The sequence below is a fragment of the Pan troglodytes genome, chromosome 5 (assembly GCF_028858775.2).
Source record: "Pan troglodytes isolate AG18354 chromosome 5, NHGRI_mPanTro3-v2.0_pri, whole genome shotgun sequence".
NCBI lineage: Eukaryota > Metazoa > Chordata > Mammalia > Primates > Hominidae > Pan > Pan troglodytes.
Window position 1 is genome coordinate 96,689,711 of NC_072403.2, and position 13,589 is coordinate 96,703,299.

Sequence of the window (13,589 nt, forward strand, 5' to 3'; positions counted from 1 at the left end):
GTTGTCTATGCAAAAGAAACCCTTCTCAATATCTTATGATATTTAATATAGTCATGTTCTTCAGGTAATTTTCCATGTAGCATTGATCAAGCACATCAACTTTAAAGACACTCTTCTCTTTTAAGCTATTATTGGGGAAAATCCTATTATTTAAATTTTAGGGAAGTGATTCCTACCTAACTCACCAAATGCACTGAGATATGATTATGTGTAGGCCCATTTGCGATTTTTATTTTTCAATCTTGTTTATAATGGAGAGGAGATGACATGCCCTCTCTCCCTTTTTGTTAGTAATGTTTCATACAAGCAGCAGTTCTTCCAAGTGAGTTTCACACTACTCAGTACTTCTGTATTCTCTCTCTTATGCACTGAACTCACTTGAACTGATTCAGAAATGGTACATGTCGAGGGGTTACCCAGACCCAGCCTTTTCCTGTACTTCAGGGCCTATATTTATATCTGACTCATCTCAGAGGACCGATGTATGGATTACTTAGAACAGGCTCACAAAGGATCTTGAAGTCCTTAGATAAGCATGCTATATAATTTGGGGCATGACTATTAAAAATACTTGACCTTGGTATATAATTATTCCATAGGCAGCCACAGAGAAGCCCTTTCTTGAATAAACGTTTTAATTTCTAGAAAAAGCATTCTACACATGTCATTCCATGCTGAACTCTTAGAGCACAAAAAACAACCTAAAACAGAAAAACCTCAATAATGTTTTTCAGTAAGAGGATATTATAAAATAACTTCAATTTGAGAAGCTTCATTGGCTGATTATCATGTGTTAAGCATTGTGCTAGGATCTGTGGATAAAGAGAGGTCACAATTCAACACAGGTAATAAACATGCACACCGTACATCTAGCCATAATCTGGGTGATAGGTACCAAACTAACAGTATGAAAAAACATTAAGAGACTAATTCTGACTAGCATGGTATGTATCTGTCTTAGAGAAGGCTATGGGCTGGTCATTAATTCAAAAATTATTGGTTGAACATATACTATACCCTGAGCTGAGCCTCACAGGAAAATGATATTTGAGTTGAGCTGATGAGCAGAACTTGAGAGGGATGTTCCCAGTAGAAAGTGCAGCATGTGTGATACCCAAAAGAAACTGACATGTTCTGAGAATGTTGAATGTTCTTGTGTGGTAGAACCAAGGCTGTGGCTGGGGAAACCACAGAGATAGAGTCCAGGAATTTGGGGTGGGTCCATAGAATTTTGGGCCTGGAACACCTGGCCAGAGAGTCTGGAATTAATCTAAGTACCAGAGTCATCAAAGATGCTTTGTTTTGTTCTTTTTCTTTTTTTTTAACAGTGGAGTAATCTGATGAACTTTGTATTTTAAAAATCCCAGTCAGGAGTCAGGATAAAGGAGGGCTTAGCCGGAACAAGACTGGAGTCAAGGAGAACAGTTAGGAAGACGCTACAATATTTAGACAAAGACGGTACAGACCTAAATTAGAACAACAGCTGTGAGAATGGAGAACAAGAATAGTATTAGAAAAGATGCCATAAACTGACAACACCACAAACCCAACTTTGTCTTAAATGACTTGTTTGAAGTATACAATATGAGCTTGTTTTTACTTGAATTCATTGACAACATCATAAAATCCGAAGACTACATAAAACCTAAATTTCTACCTCCTCTTTAGAAATATAGTAGATTTGCAGTACTGAGCCACATTTCCTCATGACAATACCTTGCCTGGCAGTAAGAAGCATATGCTCTTTTTAGACAACATACGCTCCCCACCTGACCACATACCCTTCCACCAATTCCAGCCTGTTTTATTTTATCTGCCAGGCTCCTATAGACGTTTGAGAGTGATTTCTGAGATTATCTGAAAAAAAAAAAATCAACAGGTCGCTGTGGTTAATAAGTATGAGAGAGTGAGAGAAGAGGTGCAGTTTCAGCCCCAGAGGTTGATGGGTAGAAAGGAAGGAGTGAGGAGGGAGAGGCAGGTTCAGTTCCAGAGGCTGATGGGGTGATGGGCAGAAATGAAGGAGTGAGGGAGCAGAGGCAGGTTCAGCCCCAGAGGCTGATGGGTAGAAAGGAAGGAGTGAGGAAGCAGGGGCAGATTCAGCCCCAGAGGTTAGCGGGTAGAAAGGAAGGAGTGAAGGAGCAGTAGCAGGTTCAGCCCCTGAGGTTGATGGGTAGAAAGGAAGGAGTGAGGGAGTAGGGGCAGGTTCGGCCCCAAAGGTTGATGGGTAGAAAGGAAGGAGTGAGGGAGGAGGGGCAGGTTCAGCCCTAGAAGGTTGATGTGTATAGAGAAAGGAGTGAGGGAACAGGGGCAGGTTCAGCCCCAGAGGTTGATGGGTAGAAAGGAAGGAGTGAGGGAGCAGGGTCAGGTTCAGCCCCTGAGGTTGATAGGCATAAGAGAATGAGGGAGCAGGGGCAGGTGAGTGGCAGTAGGTGATAATTTGAGATGTAACTACTTGAGATAAGGAGCATGGGAAAAGGAACAACTTTGGTGAGTGAGATTATTAGTTCCATTTTGGACATGCTGAGTTAGTCTATTTTAAATGAATCTATCTACTGGTGTGATTAAAGGAAAAACCATTTCTTATAAGCCTTTATAAACAGATAGACTCTCCATTAAACCAACCTGTTAATTTTCTTTTTTTCTGCCAAAAACTCTTTGATCCAAAACATATAAATGTTCTGTGTGCATAAGGAGATGTCATTTTTGTCAAATTTACATTTAAAGAGTCACAAGAAATTTTTATTCCTCCTGTCATTATTTATATGAAGGAAAGTATTGCCAAAATTAAAGGCAAAGGAAATTAGCTTTTCTAGTTAATGTCATAAGACATTAAATATTTTTACTCTGATGGAATAAAAAATTAGAAAATTTTCAAAAACCTTTATGGAGTTAATTTAATCTTACTAGAAAGGGCTATAAAGATACTAAGAAGGTGATTTTTTCCCCTAATGAGGAAAAATAACAAGATAAATGAGTTTTAGCCCTGAAAGTAATTAAAGACATGTTGTTTATGGAGAATTAATAGGTTGTTCCACATTATAAAGTATCCTCTCTCCACCTTCCTCCTATTCACTCAGAGTACTTAAACGTCCACTCTGGAGTTCCAGTACATACCCATCTCTCTCTTCTCTAAACCCTTTACTTTTAGTTTCTGTAATAAGAGTTCAACACTCATGCCTTCCTATAATGGTTTCATTTGTCTTCTTTTCACTTCTTTTAAAAGGCAGTAAGTTCACGAATAAAGAAAACAAAGTTATGTTTCTTCTGTGGTCCCCAGAATACTGTGCACACATTAAGTACTTATAAATAATTTTGTCTGGTTGAGAGATAATACTAAGAGGTAATAAAGCACAAGTTGTAGACCCAGCCTGATCCCAACTTCTTCACTTACTAGCTGTGTAATATCAGTAAGTTATATAACCCTTTTCTGCCTCAATCTCATCATTTGTGAAATGATAGTATCTGTGTCATAGGGTTGTTGAGATGATTTTTAAAAAGTTAACTAATGGAACACTTAGTGCGTGGCATATAGTAAGTTCTCAATAAGTATTAGCTATTGTTATCATAAGTCTAGGCTCTGATACAAGTTGTCCAACCTTGGGTAAATTATTGCATCTTCTTGTGCCTGAGTTGTTTCTTCCAGAAAATAGAGATACTCGTAGTTCTTGCTGCGTAGCATTTTTCAGTAATTCAATGGAATACCGTATGTAAAATATTCTTTGAATAATGACTGGAACATAGCAGGTGCTCAAAAACTATTAGCTATTATTATTATTATCAGTATCATTATTTTATTAGTGCCAAAGTAGCCAGTGAATTGGTTGGTTGAGGAAAGAGAAGTAAGTGTGTTGGGAGAGAAAAAAAATCTAGATTTCTAACAGGTAGTAATCTACAATGTTCTCATATATTTTAATACCTTTTTTGCCAAGGAAATACCATCACTTTTTACCATATATGAACAACTAGTCCCACGTGGACACTTCAAGTCAGCAAAGTGGTAAAAGCTCAATGATACACTCTCATCAGTATCATTTGTACAAAGGCAAAGCTGAGAATTGTCACTACAAATACATGGGGAAAGGTTTGCTAAGCAAATTAACAGTACAAACAATAGTTTTCAAATGTCTAATTACTTTTTAGAATAAATTGGTATTCAGTACTTTATAAATGCCCATTTATACATAGGAAATTAATATGCTCCAATTTCAAACTACCAATTTCTCAATGTCTGCTATTTAGAAACATATTTACAAACTAGTTTTGGTGACCATGCATCTTTAAAATAATAAAATGTAATTTATTTTAATTTAGCAAACACAAGTGTTAGAGAAATTTTTAAGTAATTATAGTTTAATTCAACATAATGCCATTTTACACCAACTATGTGTCAAGTTCTGTTCGAATATTATTTCATTTAACCTAACAATATCCTTGCCAGTATGTATTATTATCCCATAGCTACTAGAGGGTAAGCAACTAGCCTTGGTCACCCAGCTCATGCAGTTGCGATAGGATCTTAACCCAGGCCTGTCTATTCTAAAATCCATGTCTCTTTCTATATCATGTAGTATTTAGAAAACATTTATATGAATAATGTGCTGCCCTCCAAATATGTATGGGTTGAAAATACTAAATAAGCTGGTCACTCATGTAATTTAGTATCAATCGTGCATCATTTAATGACAGGTATACATTCTGAGAAATGTGTCATTAGGTGACTTCCTCATTATGCTGACATCACAGAGTGTAGTTAGATAAACCTAGATGATATATGTATTTTTTATTTATATTTTTTTATATGGAAAACCAAATGCCCCAGCACTATTACTAAATATTAACCATTTCCTCTACTCAATCTGCAATGCTAGTATCAAGTGACATATATCAAATTTCTATATATGCTCCATCATAATCTTACAGGACCACCATCATATATGTGGTCCATCATGGACCAAAATGTTGTTATGTGTTGCATGACTGTATTTGACTTTTATTGATTTCTGCCTAAATACATTTTTAAAATGTATTTTTAAAATTACATTTAATGTAATGTAGTGTAATAAAATGTAATGCAACAATTTTCCTCTATAGACTACATTCAAGGAATGTACTATACATGCTCATAGGATGTATAACAAAAACGTTATGTTGAGCCGATAGAAGCCTGGTGCAAGAGAATGGAATGGATGATCCCATTTATATGAAGTTCTAGAACAGCCTAACCCAATCTTTAGTGACAAAAATCAGATCAGTTTGCTAGAGTTAGGGTGGGGTAGGGTGAGAAATGGATTGATTACAGAGGGATATGAGAGAACTTTCAGGGGGTGAAACAAAATTTCTATATCTTAATTGGGATTGTAGTTACACAGGTATATACGTTTGTCAAAACTCATCAAATAGTAAATTAGAATATAGAAAATTTTAAAAATGAAACAGAAAAGAGGGATTTATACACAAGATAACACAATTTCTGATTTTCATTTATTAGATTATAGCAACCTAATAAACGTTAGTGGCCAATATTGGCCAGAAAAAAAAAAAAAAACGGAATTAGTTATTTTAATATCAAAAGAGTAGAGTTAGCCAGGCGCAGTGGTTCACGCCTGTAATTCCAGCACTTTGGAAGGTTGAGGAGGGCAGATCAGCTGAGGTCAGGAGTTCAAGACCAGCCTGGCCAACACGGTGAAACCCCGTCTCTACTAAAAATCCAAAAAAAAAAAAAAATCAGCTGTGCATGGTGGTGTGTGCCTGTAGTCCCAGCTACTCAGGAGGCTGAGGCAGGAGAATTGCTTGAACCCAGGGGGGTGGGGCGTGGGGCGAGGTTGCAGTGAGCTGAGATTGCACCACTGGACTCTAGCTTGCGTGACAGAATGCGACTCCGTCTCATAACAAACTAAAAAAAGAGTAGCGGTTAAGATAATGTGTACATAAAGTATAAAGTATTATATACTCAGGAAAGAAAAATAAGTCAATAATACAAAAATATACTAATAAAAGATAGCATATATATACATATATGTGTGTGTATGTATGTGCTAGAGCTATGGAAAAGAATTAATTAATTAACCTACAGATTAGGAAGTTGAACACATCCCTCTCAGAATCTGACAGATCAGGTAAATAAAGAAAATAAAAATCTGAGTCGCATTATTACTAAGTTAAACAACTAATAAACAGAAAAACATATTCTTACTGAGAATAAAACATTCACAAAATTGTGCAGGAAAACATGTGAAGCCTAAATAAATTATGCAAGATTGAGGTCATAAAGTTCATACAGACTATATTCTTTTACACTAATGCAACAAAATTAAAAATCAATAACAAAGTGGAACCATCCTTACAGGGTTAACAAGAATTACAGATTCTGGACAGACACATAATAAATATTAATCAGGTTGCACTTTGTCTCACTCCCTTATAGCTGTTGACTAACCAGAAGACACAGAGCACTAGATACTGACCATGTGCATCTCCATTGTTCCTATACATAGATCTGACCTTAGAATCATAAAGCTTTTATTTAAGAATTGCTTATGATGTTTTTCAGATCCTGAATTCCAGCAGAATGGCTGCCATCAACCAGTTTGAAGACCCTCACAGAAGAACCCAATCAGCATGAGAATGCAGTTCCTTTATCTCCCATCCCATAACTTCACTTTGCACTCTTCAACCAATCAACAGTCCCCATACTTTGGCCCACTACTCTTTCAAAGTCTTTAAAATCCCTAGCCTCATACTCCGCGGAGTGGCACATTTGGGGTTTCCTCCCTTCTCCTCATACAGCTGCTTACCATTAAACCTCTTTCTGTGTGCCTGTGTCTCGGTGTATTTACTTGCTCTACATCAGGCAACAAACCTGTTATGACAACAAAAGAATAACTAAAATAGCCCCATATGCCCAGTAACTTAGACAAAATACAATATAAATCTTAGGTTAAAAAGGACATCACAAGGAAAATATGAAATATGAAGAACTAAAAGACAAGAAATTACTGCGTATCAAAACTTGCGGGAAACATATAAAAAAATTTAAACATTCAAGTGCTTTTATCATTGTTAGTAGCAGTGAATCGTACAGGTCTGCAGCAACCTCAATTCTAGCCTCCTCAGAAGGAAGAATTCGATGGAGGGCGTAAGGCAGAGGGAGGGACTGAGGCAAAATTTAGAGCAAGAGTGAAACTTTATTAAAAAGTTTTAGAGCAGGAACGAAAGTAAAGTACGCTTGGAAAAGGGCCAAGTGGGTGACCTGAGAGATTCAAGTGCGCAGTTTGACGTTTGACATTTGACTTGGGGTTTTATACATTGGCATGCTTCCGGGGTTGCATTGCTTCTCTCCTAATTCTTTCCTTGGGGTGGGCTGTCCGCATGCACAGCGGCCTGCCAGCACTTGGGAGGCGCTGCACGTGCAGTGTGTTTAGTGTTGACTGAAGTTGTGCGCATGCTCACTTGAGGCGTTTTTCCCTTACCAGTCTAGCATTCCTAGAGAAGGCCAGATACCAATTAAACTCTGACATTTGGCCTCTGAATGCGCATGCTTGAGCCCACTTGCCCAACTCCTGAGATCTTATTGGGAAGCTGCTGATCACTAGTTTCAGGTGTTTCTTTTTATTGGGAGAGACTGCCTTTCCCTGTTGCTGGCTGCGAGCAATTAATATTTTAGAGAGACAGTTTAACAACAGCCTGACCATACCTGATAGTCACCTGACATTCCTGGTGGATGGGGGGCTTCTCCTGCCCTGCTCATGTCTGAACTACCTACTGTAACATCATCAAATGAGAAAAACTAAAAACCATTAGCTCAAACTTCAACATGGAAGCCAGGAAAAGAGCAATAAAATAAACCATCCCTACAAAAGCCATCCCACCAAAAAAAAAAAAAAGAAAAAAAAATCAAGAAGGAAGAACACAAAAAGAAAAGAATAGTAATTAATGAAATAAGTAACGACAGTAAAAGATTAACAAAACTAAATCTGGTTCTTGAATAGGATATAGGGTAAACTTCAGATAAGACTAATACCTCAAAGAGAAAAAAAGGCATAAACAAATGCATAATAAAATAGGGAAGTAAACTATAGAGATTTTAAAACCATAAAAGAATGTTATGAACAACTGCATGGCAATAAATAGGAAAGTCCAGGGAAAATGTGATACATTTCTGAAAAAACAGTACCATAATTGGCACAAGAAGAAATTTCAAACTTGAATAGACCAATAATGTCTATGAAAGTTAAAATAATAATAATAAAATTTTCTCTCTCCACCACTAATAGAGGTCCATTTAGTTTAAAAGATGAGTTCTACCAAACTTTTAAGAAATACAAAATCCTTATTTTATAAAAATTATTTTAAAATGTTAGGGAGAACAAGGAACTCTGCCTGACTTAGTTCGTGAAAGTAGTACAAAATTTGTTTTAAGATGAAATTTTTATTCCAAAACAAAATAAAAGCAAATTCAGAGATGAAAGTATAGGCCAATTTAACTTGTGAATTTAGATGTAAGAATTCTGTGATGTTTAATATTGTCAACTTGATTGGATTAAAGGAAGCAAAGTATTGTTCCTGGGTGTGTCTGTGAGGGTGTTCCCAAAGGAGATTAACATTTGAGTCAATGGACTGGGAGAAACAGACCCACTCTCAATCTGTGTGGGCACCAATTAATCAGCTGCCTGCGTGGTTAGGATAACAGCAAGCAGAGGAACGTGGTAGGACTAGACTGGCTAAGTCTTCTGAACTCCATCTTTCTCCCATGCTGGATGCTTCCTGCTCTCGAACATCGGACTCCAAGTTCTTAAACTTCTAGACTCTTGGACCTACACCAGTGGTTTGCCAGGGGCTCAGGGACCTTTGGCCACAGACTGATGGCTGTACTGCCAGCTTTCCTACTTGTGAAGTTTTGAGACTAGGACTAGCTTCCCTCTCAGCTTTCAGATAGCCTATTGTGGGACTTCACCTTGTGATCACGTGAGTCAACATTCCTTAATAAACTCCTCTTTATATATACATCTATCCAATTAGCCCTGTCCCTCTAGAGAAACCTAATACAAATTCTAAAAAAGAGTTATGTAACTAAACCCACCAGGATATTAGAAGGAATTCCAATAACTCAAAGTTTAACATGAGAAAATCAATCAAGATATTTCGTACATTACTGGAAAAAAAGAGAAAATCATAAATTATTTTAATTTAATAGATAAATAAAATATTCAATAAGGTTCACCGCATATTTATAGTTTAAAAAAACTTATAAAAATAGGAATAAATGGGCTGGGCGCAGTGGCTCACGCCTGTAATCCCAGCACTTTGGGATTCTGAGAGGGGCGGATCACGAGGGCAGGAGATCCAGACCATCCTGGCTAACACGGTGAAACCCTGTCCCTATTAAAAATACAAAAATATTAGCCAGGCCTGGTGGTGGGCGCCTGTAGTCACAGCTACTCGGGAGGCTGAAGCAGGAGAATGGCGTGAACCCAAAAGGCGGAGCTTGCAGTGAGCCGAGATTGCACTACGGCACTCCAGCCTGGGCGACAGAGCGAGACTCCGTCTTAAAAAAAAAAAAAAGAAAAGAAAGAAAAGGAATAGATGGGAATGTCCTTAACATGACAAAGGCAATCTATCCAAAGCAGTGTATCAAACAACATGAGTAATAGGAGTATTTTAGAAATATTGTCATTAAAGTCAAGAACAATATAAGGATATCTGTTATTCACTGTAAAACACAGAAACAAAAGAAGTCCTAGTAAATACAATAAGAAAAGAAAAAAAGTTACTTGTTTTGTACCCCCCCTTCCAAAATCACCTAACCCAGAGTTTTGTATACAGTAGGCACTCCAACTATGCTCTGAATATTTTGAAACATAGAGAACAGCAATTGATTTTTACTACATAAACCCAATTTGGACTATAAATCTATCATATCCACTTGACAAATTATAGAACAAAGAGTCAATGAGCATGGACAGTACCCAGCCTGCTTCTAGAAGATGCAGCCTCTGGAAGCAGACTGCTTTGCCAAAACAACAAAGTATGTGCAGCACATGTACATAAATAAGAATGAAATACATGTATGTTTAATTAACCAGTAAAGATTGATAGAATAGCCTACAGAGTCCTAAATGTTCAGAGAATGTGAGAAAGCCTGAATGCAGGTGTTGGAAAACCTAGGCTCAAACCCAGTGGTACCACTTCAAGTAGTGTAGCCTGGGGCAGATCATAACACCTCTCTAAGGATCAGTTTCATTTTTAAAATAAGTATATAACACATATACTCACATTTCTTTTCACCATTAGATTCTTTTAAAAATCATTCAAGTTAATATAATATCTAATATTTAATGTTACAGAGTTTGCAAAGCAATATCATATAAATTATCTCACTTTAATCCTTAAAACTTAACTGTGAGGTTGATGTTATTCCCATTTTTCTATTACTTAATTTCCACTAGATTCAATTTCCACGGGAGCCTGAACTTTGTCTTCCTGTTTATCACTGTATTCCCAGAATTTAATGTTAATGTAGCACCTGAGACATTGTAGGCACTTTAAACAAAAATTTTAAACTAAGGTTCAGAAATATTGCGACTTACTGAAGCTGGGACCCATGGGAAAAGCTTTTTTTACTTGGCTTATTATAGAACAAAATAATATTATGACTAATGCCTGATATAAAAACTAGAAAGTAAAACCTTCTTATTTATTCAGTCCAAAACTGATTTGGATAATCTACAACAAAAGAGCAAGTAGATAGTTCTAGAAGATCTATTAAAGCTCTTTCATGATATCACTTTGGGAATTATGCATTGAAAAAATAATGTTTATTCAGAGATTTTTCCCTTTAAAATATATTAAGAAGACATAGTTCCCAAGCTTAACAAAGGCTATCACTTTTAATAATATCTTGAAAGTTTAGAACATTATTAAAAACAAACACATCATACTTCCTTTTGGAGGGAATGAATAGAGATGAGTAGAAAGTCTGAAAGCAGAGGTTGAGTAGGGAAATCAGCATCCATGGGAAACATCCTTAAATAAGTAATTGGGAAGCAACAGATCTTGTAACTCAACAAGGGAAAATTGCTGGAGGAGTTTTAATTTTAAAGCTAAAAGCGACCTGTGAATAATCTAAGAATAATCTGTTTGTAGATAAACTAGAGCTAGGGCTTGTTTTGTTAAGTATCTTGAGAGGAAAAGGAGAAAAGCAGAATAAAAGTTAGTGGTTATTGCACTAGTTGAGTAAGAGTTAACATATTATGTTCAAATATTATTTTTTAAAATCTTAATATAGACCTTTTTGTGCTTATTTCACCTCTTACCTACCAACATATCTAATCTGTAGGAATATATTAATGAGTAGCTGGATTCTTTCAAAAAATAATAACGTGTTACCATTACTTCCCTTCTTAGTTATACTCCTCCAGGGTTAGCCAAACTACAGCAGCTCTTTTGTTCCCCTGGTGGAAATGCCTGGAATTGCAGGAATAGTTTTAAGAGGAGCAAACCTCCAATACGTAACTGAAGAAAACACAGATCTCCATTCATATATTCAACAAACACTTATTAGGCACTAAAAAACATGAGATGATGGAACATAAAGATGAATTTCAGTGACAGCAAAGTTTTAAAATACTTAGGAGTATACTATACACTGATGTGGCAAAGGGCTCAGATGAAACCGAAGTATCTAGCACATAACATTTAATTATTGGATTTAAAGTATTACAATCTAATTAATATTTGCTCTGGTTGTACATTTATTAGCACCTTGATGTATTATCAGCACCATATGTACTAATACATGTCAGTACCATATATATTTGTAACAGGATTCCGGCTCTTGAGAGAATAATTTACCCATATATATATCTCATGGAGATCATTTGTTTACTCCTGACTGTGCTAAAGTCCTGATTTATTGGGCCAGTTTGAGTACCTGCTACAACTGATAGTTGCCAAAAAAATTTAAAAAGTAAAAGAAAAAATTATGTGTTCTGATGAGCAATTTAATACAGAATGAGCACCATTCACTTTTCTTGGATGCTGCTCGATTACACCACTCCTCAGGAGGAGAAAAACCTAAATCTCATTTTATTTTGCAACAACATAATCTAAAACACTCTAACCTGTGAATTGAAATGCCTCCTTTAAAATCTGTTGAAAACTATTACTTTGCTGACTAGTTAAATCAGTTGCAAATGCATAGTCTGTAATTTAGGGCCTCAGCAAATTAAAACTATGTCCTGGACTGCCCAAGGCCACAGAAGTTGCTGTAATAGGCTCTGGAGGCAGGTTGTAAGGAAACTAGTGGATGCATGAAAGTCTTTTTAAAATACACATTAACTTTTGTTTGTTTCTGTATCACTCAGGGATACCAAATGAACCAAGATCCCATGCACAGAACTTCACCTCTTGATTAGAATATAAACACTTGATTCAGAGGTGCTTTTCTTTCTTTGGACTTACCTTTGGTCTTGAAATAGAAAGCACTGATGTCCATCTCTATGTGTAACCCGCTTCCTGACTTAGAAAATGAAATCCACTTTCCAAGCTGTCTATTTAAACAGCTCCAGGAAAAGCCATCCATTAAGAACAAAGCTGGAGATATAAAAAAGATTCAGATCCATATCAATCCATTCAGGGTTTTCAATATTTATTCAAACATTTATTGAGCATATTCCAGGTACCAGATACTTGCACAGTTCTTGAAATAAAATGAAGATAAAAACTGAACTCAAAGAGCTTACGGTCTAGCGGCCTAAAGCATAAACTTTGTTCTTTCTGAACTTAAGAACGCAGCCTTCAGATCTCTCCAGAGCCGCCCTGTGAGGCTCGCTTTCTAAGTGATACTTTGTCTGGCTTCCAGAGGCTATATAAAAATAAAGCCTTTCAAGAAGTGGGAGAAGCTTGCTCTGGGGAAGGATTTTATGCATTCCATCCTATTGTTGCTCTCTCTGTAGAACAAGAAAGAAAGGGGAGGTGTTAGAAGGGAAGCATGTGGACACTCGAACAGGAAACGTCATAGAGAAAACTCAGCAAGGCAGACAGGGGAAGAAGGGCTTTGCTTAATTGTTCTCTCAAGCAAAGGTATCCCACTTTCAGAGCCAATTTTCTCTTTCAATATAACACTCAGGAATATGTAATCTTAGATGAATTCATGTTCCTCCTTTCCTCTTTTATTTCCATTAAATAATTAATAAATTTTGGGGTAACAAAAACTTTAACAGCAATTTTTAGGAATCTCCCTCCTATATTTGCACATTTGGCTCTCAACTTCTTCTGGAACTGCCTTCTACGTAACACACTCCGTATTTGTTATTTAAATGTTCTTGTTTCTTTAAACAAAACATAAAGGTAAAGAAGTTTGGTGACCAGAGCAAATAAGCTCTTTACAAAAGGGCCAAGCACCACACTATCTTGAAACTGAAAACACCCAAATCTTTTCTTAACTTTTCCTGAAGTTAACCGTCTTTTGAGCCTAACTTTCTGGGGAGTGATTGAGGACTGAAGGAATCGGGATTGGCAAGAAAAATGTCTCTCCCTCCGAAGCATCTGGCTGCATACTCTGAAAAGACAGGGCATTTGAAGAAAGAGCA